At 41.4% G+C, this 12,204-nt stretch overlaps 1 protein-coding gene across 5 annotated transcripts in view; it reads left to right on the forward strand.

Annotated features, from left to right (window-relative positions):
* COLEC11 (collectin subfamily member 11) overlaps window positions 1-12,204 on the forward strand; it is a 44,757-nt gene that overhangs the window by 3,280 nt on the left and 29,273 nt on the right. Inside the window, exon 2 of one of the 5 annotated variants that reach the window (XM_077175046.1) lies at window positions 779-5,098. The exons of the other annotated variants lie outside the window; for them this stretch is intronic. The gene's annotated coding sequence lies outside the window, so the exon portion shown is untranslated. The remainder of the gene's footprint in view (window positions 1-778; window positions 5,099-12,204) is intronic. 5 annotated transcript variants of the gene reach the window in all.

Below are 12,204 nucleotides of genomic sequence, written 5' to 3' on the forward strand. Positions count from 1 at the left end.
ATCAGTGTGAATAATTCACTGCTCTTTAACAAAGTGCCTTTACCCTGCCCCTTGCTGCCTGCCTTAAGGGTGCTCCTGTGAAAACTCTGCTGACATGAACATCTATGTACTAGTGCTCTGTTCCCTACAGAGATGCAAGTAGAGGATCTTATTTATGTATTACCATCAAGAGGAGAAATTTTGTTGTTAAGTTTATGAGTTCATGTCTCTTCTACCTTCCAGTTACTCTTTCTTATTTTCAGGAATATCATTCTTAAGCTTAGTGTCATGCAGTTGCTACTTGGTGTTGTTAAATGATTAGTAGATAACACTTCTAATTATTGCCTATTGAGTTAACATGTGTGGCTCAGTTGTGATCTGCCCCTGGAGCAGCAAAAATAGAATTAAATCCAAGCACTGAGGAGATTATTCTAGTTTTAGAGATGACTGACAGAAAGAGCACAATTGCTGCAGTAAATGCTGCTTAAAAATTTTTATGCAAAAAAAAAATAGTTCAACATTGCTAATAAAGTAGAAGGCCAGGTTTTACACAGTTACAAATAAAATTAATAATGTGTTGGTGTGGCCACACTGATCTTTGCCACCTTACTTCTCATGTACTGCACAGAAGAGGTGGGAAGGAGAGCTTTGCTCTCTGCCCACAGAGATGCTGGGGCAGTGCTGACGAGATATTCAGATGGCAGATGGATATCTTCACAGGGACAGATCTACAGGCTGTGTTTTACCAGGACTGTCTTAACACTTAATAAAGTTGTTTCCTATTTTCTTGGCTAAACAGATACTGTTCTGTGAAGCAAAGGGAATAGGACACATCATTGTGCTGCCCTGAGAGCAGAGGAGGGGTTGCACTTGGCATGCTTGTGTGCAGGTCTGTACCGTGGAGGAGTCCTGTATCTGCTCTATCTCCTTGCCACTTTTTGGAGTTTCTTGGGGGTGTCCTGGGAGGCCTAATAAGGGCTGCTTACTGAGTCAGCTCTTACTTTCAATAACTAGAACAGCATTTGTGATGCCTGCAATAAACTGAGCTCCTGCAACTGATCTCAGATACTGATTTTTTTAAAGAGTTTGGGTATTTGAAATTTTAATCCTTTGGAAAAATCTGATTGGGAAATGCTGATACCATTGGATGCTTTGCTAAACCAAAAGGAAAATCGGAGCCTTGTCATCATCTCTTAAGATTTTTTAATAACCATTGTGTTTTAAATAGGTGTTGTGTTTAATCCTCTTACAGATACAAAGATAATGCAAACTGACAATGCAAAGTGTAGAAAAATTTTCCTGGATGCTCCTAAAATGTATTAGCGTATTTTTTCCTGTTTTCTAAGAACTTTTTATTGTCCTTTTACAACCAGTTGGATTTTATCTGCATGGTTTTGATTTGGTTTGAATCCAAGAATTCCATTTGTAGTTGTGTCAATGTGGTATTTACCCTGAATTTAGAGGTTGAAGAAAAATTGTGTAGTGGATCAAGCTGAAGTAGCTGGCCCAACTGGTGTCTTGCTGTATAGAAACATAAAATGGTTTGGGTTTCAAGGGACCTTAAGGATAATCTACTCTAGCCCTCCCTGCTGGCTAGCACCTTCCTCTAGAATAAGATTGTTTAAAGCCCCATCCAACCTGGCCTTGAGCATCTCCAGGCATGGGGCATCCACAGCTTCTCTGGGAAGCCTGTTCCAGTGTCTGACCAGTCTCACAGTAAAGAATTCATAGTATCTAATATAAACCTGCCCTCTATCAGTTTGAAGCCTTTCTGTCTTGTCCTTGTAAAAAGTTCCTCTCTCAAGGGCTATATGTCCTCGTAAAAAATCCTCTCCAGCTTTCTTTTAGCCCTACACCCCTTTAGGTAATGGAAGGTGCTCTAAGGTCTCTCGGGAGCCTTCTCTAGGCTGAAGAAGCCTGACCCTTTCAGCCTGTATTCATTAGAAAGGTTCTCCAGCCCAGCTCTGATCATGTTCATTAGCACTCCTCTGGACTCATTCCAAAAGGTCCACATTTTTCTTATGTTGGGGGTCTCAGAGCTGGATGCAGCAGAGCAGGTAGGCGCTCATGAGAGAGGAGTAGAGGGACAGAGCCACTTCCCTCAACCTGCTGGCAATGCTACTTTTGATGCAGGCCAGGATGTGGTTGGATTTCTGGGCTGCAAGGGCACTTGGCTGGCTCACACTAAGCTGCTCATCAGCCACCAAGTTCTTCTCAGGGCTGTTCTTGGTCCATTCTCTGCCCAGTCTGTATTTATGCTTGGGATTGCCTGCCCCAACCCAAGTGCACTTGGTGTTGTTGAACTTCATGAGGTTTGCACAAGCCCATCTCTTGAGCCTGTCAAAAGAGTCTCCTGTTTCCTTGCAGAGAGGACTCACATTTTCCTTAGTATTCCTTTAAACACTGATGTACCTGAAGAAGCTTTTCTTGTTGCCTTTGATGTCTCTGGCCAGATTTAATTCTCTCAGGGCAGGTTAGCTTTCCTAACACGTTCCCTTGTTGCTCAGACATCTCTACCCCTCCCAGGCTACCCATTCTTTCTTCCACCCACTTCAGGCTTCCTTTCTGTGTTTCAGTCTGTCCAGGAGCTCCTTTGTTCCTCTGTACTGCTGTACTGTGGTCTCTGGAGGCTGTCCCTCTCTCTCCAGCAAGGGTGGCTCAAACACTTGGGTATCCCAGACAGGCATGTTAATATAATAGAGAACTTAATAACCAGCAGCTGTTCTGACCTGGTGATGACCTAAGCTGCTCCCACATGGTCCATGCATCAGTACCCCAGTTTGTGCATATTAGCCTGATTTAGATGATGCACCAATATGGCTGCACAGTTTCCAGTTGGATTTTGGGGTGGGAAAAGGTTACTTAAGCCCTTCTGTATGGGGACTATGCCTTTCTCTCTCATGTGAAAGAAAACCATGTGCTTGTTTATTCTCCCTTTTCTAGAGAAAGCTCTTTCACTGCATTTATAGTGTTTGCCCTTTCCTTTTGAACACTGGTCATTTATGTTTGTTTTCTTTTCTGCTTCCCCAGTGTTGAGTCCTACCTTTTCTACCAGCCTTCCCTGAATGTCTCTGTTTCTCCATTGAATTCTGTTTCTGGCCTCAAAGTTACTTTCCTGTGTTTACAGGGAGAGTAGATATGTATGTAAATGGAGTTGTCTTTGCCATGGTAATATGATCTTCAAAGGCTTGGACTACAGTCACTTTGCTGCATTCTTTACATAAAATGTTTGTCTTGGCAAGTTTCTGCCAACAGAGTGCTGCAAGGGCCCAGTCCTGCTAATTGCCTTCTGCTCTCACTGAACTGATGGGGCCTGCGTGCATAGAAAATGAACTTTAAAATTAGAGTTGCATGGTCCTTAGACAGTTATGTTCATGTTCTACCATTTTGCCCTTTCTTTACTGAGGTAATCTATTGAGGAAGAGATCATTGGCTCTTAACTTTTCGTGACCATTTGGTGTGTGTGAAAACACTGGAGTTCATAGCAGTGGAGGAGGGTAGCTAGGTTCCAGTCCAACATGGAAACCTCTATGTAGGTAGTCCACAGGGAGTCCTAAGTTTGAGGCATCGCTACCTCTTTTTGTACCTGTTTTTCTCTTTGCCATTAAAGCTGATCAGTGTGTCCTCTGGGCTAACAAAACAGGAGCTGTCATGGGCAAGAAGGCTGCACACTCCAGGCTTAGGGAGAGGTTTGCTGGGAGAGAGGATATGTAATGTCAAGAGCAAAGCAGAAAGAGAGTACATCAGTACTCTCATCAGTGTCATCAGCTTGTACTGCAAGCCCCACCACAGCACAAAATTCTCAGTGGAGTGGATCTACACCTCAAAAGAGATCTGAAAAGTGATAAAGAAGTGAACATGCAGATGATTCTATTGCAGCTTTCTCTAGCCCCTCAGTCTAAAACCTTTTCTGTGTTCTGATACTTCCCATGTGGAAAATGGAAAGGAACCTCCTGCTACTGCCCTTAGCTCCTGCCCTAGTTTTCAAGGTCACATATTGGGGTTATCCAAGCTCCCAGCCCACTGGGTGCTTGCTTAGAGCATGACCCCTCAATTGTTACTACCTGGAAGAACTGGGAGGAGGGAACAGTGGCATGAGATGGATGGAGACAGATGATTCACAGGATTTTTTTTTGTAGCTATCAGAGCTACAGTCTTACAAATACAGCTTTTCATCAGAGGGTATTAATTGATATAGTCACAAGTGGTACTCTCTATTTGCCCTGGAAATGGACAGTGAAGCCATTTATATCTGTTGAAGTATAAACTGCTGTAACTGAGGAGGGTGTTCTCAAAATTCCACTTTCCAGAATCAGCTGGCCCCAGTTTTTTGCTGCTTGAATGTATATGGAGTACTGTGATTTATCCAGGCCTCAAACTAGTCTAGCTGTTTAAGGTAAAAACCAGGTTTGTACAACTATTTAGAAGCTGGAGTGAAATAGCACTAAAGTTGTATCAAAGGTGTTTAAAAAAACCCACAAAATATTGTGAAGATGCCTGCCATGTGGATAATTCAGCATTTACATTGTTGTGGGGTGTTCAGACACGGCTCTGAAACAGTTGCCTGTTTTAATAAAGTCAAGAATGGTGCAGCCAATTGCAAGCATAGAGAGAATTTCAGCAAGGGGAGAGTGTGTTAATTATCCACACAAGATGATCACATTCAGTGCTGCATTTCATGTGTTTTCATATCCACTGAAGCAAAGCGAGCGAAGTGTTGTGCTGGGGCAATGTGCATGCATGGCTTAGAGCTGAATAGATGTAAATGGTTAAAAAGGGGTTCTCTGCTAGAGAGGAGGAGGGGAAAGTAAATGTGCATTCCCAAAAAAGTACATTCCCAAAATAAAAAGCTTACATCATGGACCTCTTCAGTTTTCCCACACTTCTTCCCTAATTATTGTCCTGCAGGACAGCTGATCTTTTTCAAACAGGAAGCTGTTTACAGATAACACTTGCAACTGTTTTGTCTGATTTGTTGAACTGTCGAAAAGAAAAAGACAACCTCTTTTCAAATTAAAAACTGTCAGACTTCTGTAAACAGCAGCAATGAGGTTCATCTGTGCAGTGTCCCTGCAGGCACAGAGCGTTGTGCAGTTCCCATTCTCTCAGCAGCCATAAGGTAAGAGACTTTTATGCTTTTACTCTGTAAAAACATGTAGAAGAAAAAGTCTGGATACTTGTTAGGGAGCTGCTTTGTATATGGCAAAATATGATTGGCAATCCCCAAATAGAAGGGGAAGGTAAAGGAAAAAAGAGCTTGCTTGAATCTATTGGATAACATTGGATTTTTCTATTGAGAACCACCCATATGGGTTAGATCACTGAATGCCAGTTTAGTTTAGGGGGGGGGTTGTATTTAAAATGGACAAATGGCATTGGAAGAGCTTGCTTTCCCTTTAGCAGGAAAGGACAAAACAGTACATGAATTTTAACTTCTACAATTGAAACTTATTTTACTCCATTCTTGAGTTGTAATTCCTGGTAACAGACACAGGCAGTTGTCTTGTTTTCCACTTTGAAAAGTGATCTTTTAATACAACTGCAAAGCAGAGAATGAAGACTGGCATTGCAGAAGTAAAGGTCCAGTAAGGGCTGGAATTACATCACTGATTAATTAAGAGCAATCTTGGTGGAAACCAAATTATGTACGGAGTAGTACCATGCAGAAATGCTTTGTGAGATATAAGGGTATATAATGATACAAAATCTTGGTCCAAGTGAGCAGGAATGAGTAAGTCATACTTTAGTAAGCAGCCAGGCACATGCCTGCTTTTCAGTCATGAGCTCTGAAAACTAGGATTCATAATGGACTTGCAAGTTTCCATTCTGACCTCTGTGCATACATATGTGTAAATTTTGGAGGAAGATTGTTTTCGAGCAAAATCAAATCGCTGTGGAGAATACCTAATTTTACTTGTCATACAGTGAAACAGAGTGTCTGGACTGGAAATGTTATGCCTTTGTGGATTAGTGTAAAACCAACACACTTTGATTCTTGGGTATTGAAATATTTTTAAAATGTTACAAATGTAAAAACTACTTCCCTATGTTTTCCTCTCTGTAGCTGAGATCTTTGTATTTAATATGTATGTGATTGTTTACATGGTCATGAACATATAAGGCATTATAGTAATCAGAAAATATAAAACAAACACTGATTTAAAGTTGACACTTTTAAAATAATACAATCCCTAAAATTTTAGTATGTTACTGATGCAGCATAGATAAGGTGTGCCAGTGTTGTAGACAAGAAGTAAGACTTACAAGGTGAGTATTCATTTTAAAAATGTTTTTACTCTCTTTCATAAAATTCTTAGATGTATCTGTTAAAATTAAATTATTGTTTTAGTTAATACATGAAAGATAATGTGTAAGTTAAATTCATAGTCAGAATAGCAGTTGAAACATGACATCGTTCTACAGTCAACAGAGAAGTGCAGCACAAATCTATGCAATTTCTAATTGTATGCTACATTCAAGACTATTTTTTTCTGATTATTTTGAGTGATTTTACACTGTTTCCACAGCTCTTTTTAGTCATCTCTAGGGCTGTCCAAAAATTCTTGAACGAGAATCCTTTTGAAGTAGGAAGACTTTTGGCAGAGTAGCTTTTTAAAGAGAAGTGTCAGTTTTCTGGGATAGTTCAGTTCTTTTGTCAAATTATTTTGGCTGAAAACCAGGGGAGTTTAGCCAAAAATATTCTCATGGTGTCTCTTGGGAAGTGTAGTTTGTGCTTTGCACTGGATTTCACTACTGGCTGAACCTCACAGCTGAACCACACTTCCTGTAAGGCTGTGTGGTCAGGGTCTCACTATTTTAATTTCCCTTGATGAAAGGAGTGTTAGGGTGTATTTTGGAAAGTTAGTCTTGTGAAAGAGGCACAGGCTGGGCTCATAAGGCATCAGCTGGTTGATAACTAGTTGGCAGATTCTTAAAATCCGATTGTTTCCTTCTGGTTTGCACGAGCCACAGGCCATCCTGGTTTTCAGCCATGAGAGTAGGACCCTTCAAGAGAGTGTCAGCAGAAGGTTTAAAGCCTTTTGTTGTTTTTGGCCATGCAAACACCTGTACAAGGGAGAAAATATTTAATAACATTTCTAAGGCTTTGTTAATGCTTCTGCCAACTTTTGTACTGAAAGTGTTCTATTTTATATATTTGGAACTGAAAAATGCAAGGGAGTATGGCTGGATGTTCAGATTTTTTAAGAACTCTTAAGAGGAAACCAACCTACTAGAAATCTGAAGCTTTAGAAAGAGGTGGTTTTGAAAATCCAGCAAGGTGTCATCTCACCCATCTAAGTGGCTCTTCAAAAACATCTAGTCCTGGGTCTTTTGCCTTGTATAAGATGTTTGTAGTCAAGAAAAGAACAGAAGTTGGTCTGCTTAAGCACTTCATCAGTGCACCAGTTTTTTAATTTTTCCATAGGATCCTGGGATCTTTAGCTTCTGTGACTCTTTGCATGCTGCCCCCTCAAAAATTTATTAGAAGATTGTTTAGGAGGTCCATGGGGTGTCCTGGAGGCCAGGACAGAGCAGTATGAGAAATGGTGAGGGGTTTTAGGGTTTACATTGGTTTTCTTCCGCACTGAATCATAGAATGGTTTGGGTTGGAAGGGACTTTTAAAGATCTAGTCCAACAGCATGTGAATGGCTGTGCAATATGGAGTGAGTGGAAGAGAGCTAAGGGCTGAAGACAGTGACTCACAACAGTCAGACAAGTGTGTGATGGCCACAGCAGCCATCTGAAAATTGCTTCTGAGAGGTGTTCCATGATTCTCTCTGCTGGATGTGGATCAATTCACCATCTTTAGTGCCAAATGCTGCAGGAACTGGAGTTCTGGAAGGTGCAAGCTTACCTTGAATTTGTGTGCTGAGTTGTCCTTCAAGCATGGAGATTTTGAAAAATGACTCAGAGAAAAATGTTTTGTACAGTTCTCTTTGAGAACTAGACTGCTGCTACCCATATCACATAATATTATAATTATGTCATATAATAACCTGCTGTCTGGGACCACTTACCCAGGAAGTAGGAGGTCTAAATGCAGCTCATTGCACTGCTCCAGACCTCCACCTCCCAAGGAAAGGTGCCCTTGTAACTAACCAACATAGTAATTTGGTGTGCTTGGAGGAGACTGAATGATTTTGGACGTGTTTCCTTGCTGGAAATGTGCTAGGTGGGAGAAGAGTGTCTTGTTATTCTTCTCAGGCAAGATGTTGACCATCTCTGGTCTGTGCAGTAAGAAAAGCTTAGACACCCAAGTTTCCCAGTAAAACCACAGGAACCTCCTACCTCTTAAGGTGGCTGGATTGTTAGCAGATGGTTTTGGATGCTTGCTTTGAACCTGGGATGAGGCCACAGAGAGAGATTCGGAGGTAGTGTTGCCAGTGTTGAACTTAAGCAGCTCTCACTTGGAGGTTTAGGAGTGAAAAACGGGAAAAGGATGAAGAGTGGAAAGAGAAACTGCTTCAGCTTTGGCTGCTTTTTTGAGTAAGAACTTTGAAGAATGAAGCTGTATCCATAAATGTACTTAAGTTCCTGTTACCTGTCTTTGGTCTTAGGTATGGCTCTCTCTGTGATTATTTTCTTTTTGTCCTGTTTCCTAGTTGCAGAATAAGCATAAATAACAGCAACCTTCAGACAGTAATATAAGATTTTCTGTTTAATTTGAGTGGTTTTCAGACTTAGTTGTGGACCACCGCAAAATCTCCTGTGATGGTGCTGATGATTTTAGCAAATACTGAAACTTGCTGACAGGTATCCATTTATTCATCATTAGTGGGCTCTTGAGAAATGGTCTATGGGCCTCCAAGAGACCACGGATGAGATGTTGAATGCCAGGGTCAGTCTGGTCTTTGGAAGGACAAAATTATAAAAGTGATTTTATAATTTTAATTTTACTTATATAGAGAACTTTTTGTTATCAACAGAGAAAGTTTTGTAAGAGATCTAATTTTTGAGAATTAAAACAAAGAGCTTTAAAAAATTTGATATGAAAGAACCAGCATTGTTAGGTGGCACAGTAATAATAGCCAATGAATTAAAAACACCAGACAAGAATCTAATGAAGACCTCGCACAGGAAACAGAAAAAAAAACAAATAGCCTTATTAAATAGGAAAAGAAAAATGTGTATCAATGAGCTTTGTCAGAATGGTGTTAATAAGAAAACAGGTCTCTAATGGGTCACTGGAGTGGAGCTATGTTCAAGAAATGTTAAGGAAACAGATACTGAGAACATGTGGAAGAGCAAGAGAAGGCCTGATGGTGCATGCTGAGGAGACTCCAGAGTGCTGGATCTGCCAGTAGCACCTACAGGTGCACTTGCAGTGTTTCTCTCTAGCTGTGCAATGAACTTGCAGTCTAAGGCTAATGTAGAGACTAAATGAGATGATGATGATGTAGTGAGAGCCATGCTGTGCTGAAAAAACTCTTTATTGGAGGTTATCTTCCTTTGTTGTTTAGTATCTTGTGAACTGGGTTTGTTCAGCCAGAAGAGAAGGTTTTGGTGTGACCTAATTGCAGCCTTCCAGTACCTGAAGGGAACTTACAAGAAAGATAGAGAGGGACTTGTTACAAAGGCCTCTAGTGACAGGACAGGGGGAAAGGGCTTCAAAAATTAGATAGTAGAAAAATATTCTTTACTGTGAGGCACTGGAACTGGCTGCCCAGAGAAATTGTGGATGCCCCATCCCTGGAAGTATTCAAGGCCAGGTTGGAGCTCTGAGCAACCTGGTCTATGGGAGGGTGCCTGCCCATGGCAAAGAGGTTGGAACCAGATGACCTTTAAGCTCTCTTCCAACCCAGGGCATGATATGATATAGGATATGTCAGAATTGCCTTTTAGGTAATTGTGGAGTGTCAAAAACTCTCAATTGTCGTTCTCTACTTTTATGACTGTTGTACAAAACCTATAGAGGGGCTTGGTAGGTAAATGGCCTCCAGCCATGGCCAGCCCACTATGTCTGACAGACTGTCTCCTAAGCAACTCTGTATTTAAACACGCATTTGACTAATTACACTTAATGTACAAGTGATTGCATCACACTGTTCCTTGATTCTAGGGAAGATGACATTAAACAGTGCAGCTTCAGTGACTGAGTACATGGACTTTCTGTTATGTATAGAACTGATGCCTCTGTATCTTTTTGGCAGCACTGAGTAACTGTGGCAAGTCTTGGTTTTGTTTTCATTGTTCCTTTTCTTAAGTCAACTGGTGGATGTTGGGATTTCAGGTCAGTTTACTCTTTATACCACTGAAGCCTTTTATTTTACTGGTAACTGCACAATCAGAACAGTAGCATTAATTTTTGCTCCTGTAAGTGCCCTATAAATTCTGAGCAGACAAACGTGGAGGTTTAAGTTCTCATTGCTTAGCTGTTCTGCAGCTTCTTAATTGGTGCACAGCTGCCCTCTGGTCATGTTCTAGCTGTGTGAAAGGTACATCTGGTGCTATTGTTAGAGAATTTGCTGAGTACCAAAGCAGTGGAAATGCCAGTAGTTATCACTTACTTAACACAGCTTGTTATATTATTCCCTAGAAATGTACATTATTAAAATACAGAAATCTCTCAGGGCAGTTGGTTAGATGGAAGGACTTCAATGAAAAAATTTCTAAGAGGGTTGTCATCCTCAAGAATCTTTTGGTAGCAGAAGCATCGTGATATACATTTAAGGGAAATAACACCTTTATATGGATTCAGATAAACACCCTTGCTTGCAAATTCTGTTCTTCACATTCTATCTGTTTACATCTGAATTAAAAGATGTATCTGAATTAATATTTCAGATTTACAAAATGATTGTCAAAAGCATCTCAAATTTCATGCAATCCCTTGTACTCCTTCTCAAATTTTAAAAATATTTGTCAACCAGTGCATTGTACATGATAAAGTATTTTGAGTGCATGTGTTGTGGCATGTGTAAGACCTACTCTGGGAGGTTTTGCCACTGAAAGATATTTCCACTAGGTTCCTTTTGGCAATAGCTTTTACTCTGGATCATGACTATTGCCAATGATAGGGACTGATTAGTGAAAATCTGCTGTGGCATACTAGGGTAAGAATACTTTGACTTCTGAGAACTTTGTTAATGTCTAGAGTTGAGTGCCTTTTTGTGTGCTTCAACTAAGTCACATCAGACACATAGAAACCTGTTTATTTTCCCATTGCATTTTGCTTATACAACCATTTCTGTGTACCAACCATATATTTTCTATTAATGTGGGCAGCTGTTTTGATAAGTTCCCCTTTCTTTTGCCTCTTTCCCTAATCTGTATTTGGAAAGGTGTGTGAGGGCTCTAAGAATAAAAGGACATTGGGTAGTACTATTGCCATCAAGATCACCTGTCACTTGTCCAATGAAGATATAGAATCATAGAATGTCCTGGATTGGAAGGGACCTTTACAATCATCTGGTTCCAACCCCCCTAGATCTTCCACTAGACCAGGTTGCTCAAAGCCTCGTCCAGTCTGGCCTTGAACACTTCCAGGGATGGGAACTTCCTTGGGCAGCCTTGTGGGGGTCCTTTCCCACTCTCACAGTAAAGAATATCTTCCCAGTGTCTAATCTGCTTTAAATTTCACTGTAGTCCTGTCACTATATGCTCTTGTAAAAAGTCTTTCCACATCTTTCTTTTAGACTCCCTTTAGGTACTGGAAGGCTGTAATTAGGTGACTCCAGGAATCCCAATATCTCAGCCTTTCCTTGTAGGAGAGGTGCTCCATCCCTCTGGTCATTTTGGTGGCCTCCTCTGGACTCACTCCAACAGGTCCATGTCCTTCCTGTGCTGGGGACCCCAGAGCTGATGCAGCCCTGCAGGTGGGGTCTCAGCAGAGCAGAGCAGAGGGGCAGAATCCCCTCCCCTCGCTGCCTCTGATACAGCCCAGGGCACGTTTGGCTCTCCAGGCTGTGAGGGCACATGGCTGGGTCATGTCCAGCCTCTCACCCCCTCATACCCCCAAATCCTTCTCAGCAGGGCTGCTCTGGATCTGCTTACCCCAGCCTGTGTTGATACTGGGGCTTGCCCTGACCTAGGTGCAGCTCCTTGTGCTTGGTCTTGTTAAACTGCATGAAATTCCATGGGCCACTTCTCCAGCTTGTCCAGGCCCCTCTGGATGGCATCCTGTCCTTCAGGAGTGTCACTGCACCACAGCTTGGTGTCATCTGCAAATCTGCTGAGGGTGCACTCAATCCCTTCATCCATGTTACTAATGATGATATTAATTA

This window comes from Agelaius phoeniceus, chromosome 3 (assembly GCF_051311805.1).
Source record: "Agelaius phoeniceus isolate bAgePho1 chromosome 3, bAgePho1.hap1, whole genome shotgun sequence".
In the NCBI taxonomy this organism is placed as follows: Eukaryota; Metazoa; Chordata; class Aves; order Passeriformes; family Icteridae; genus Agelaius; species Agelaius phoeniceus.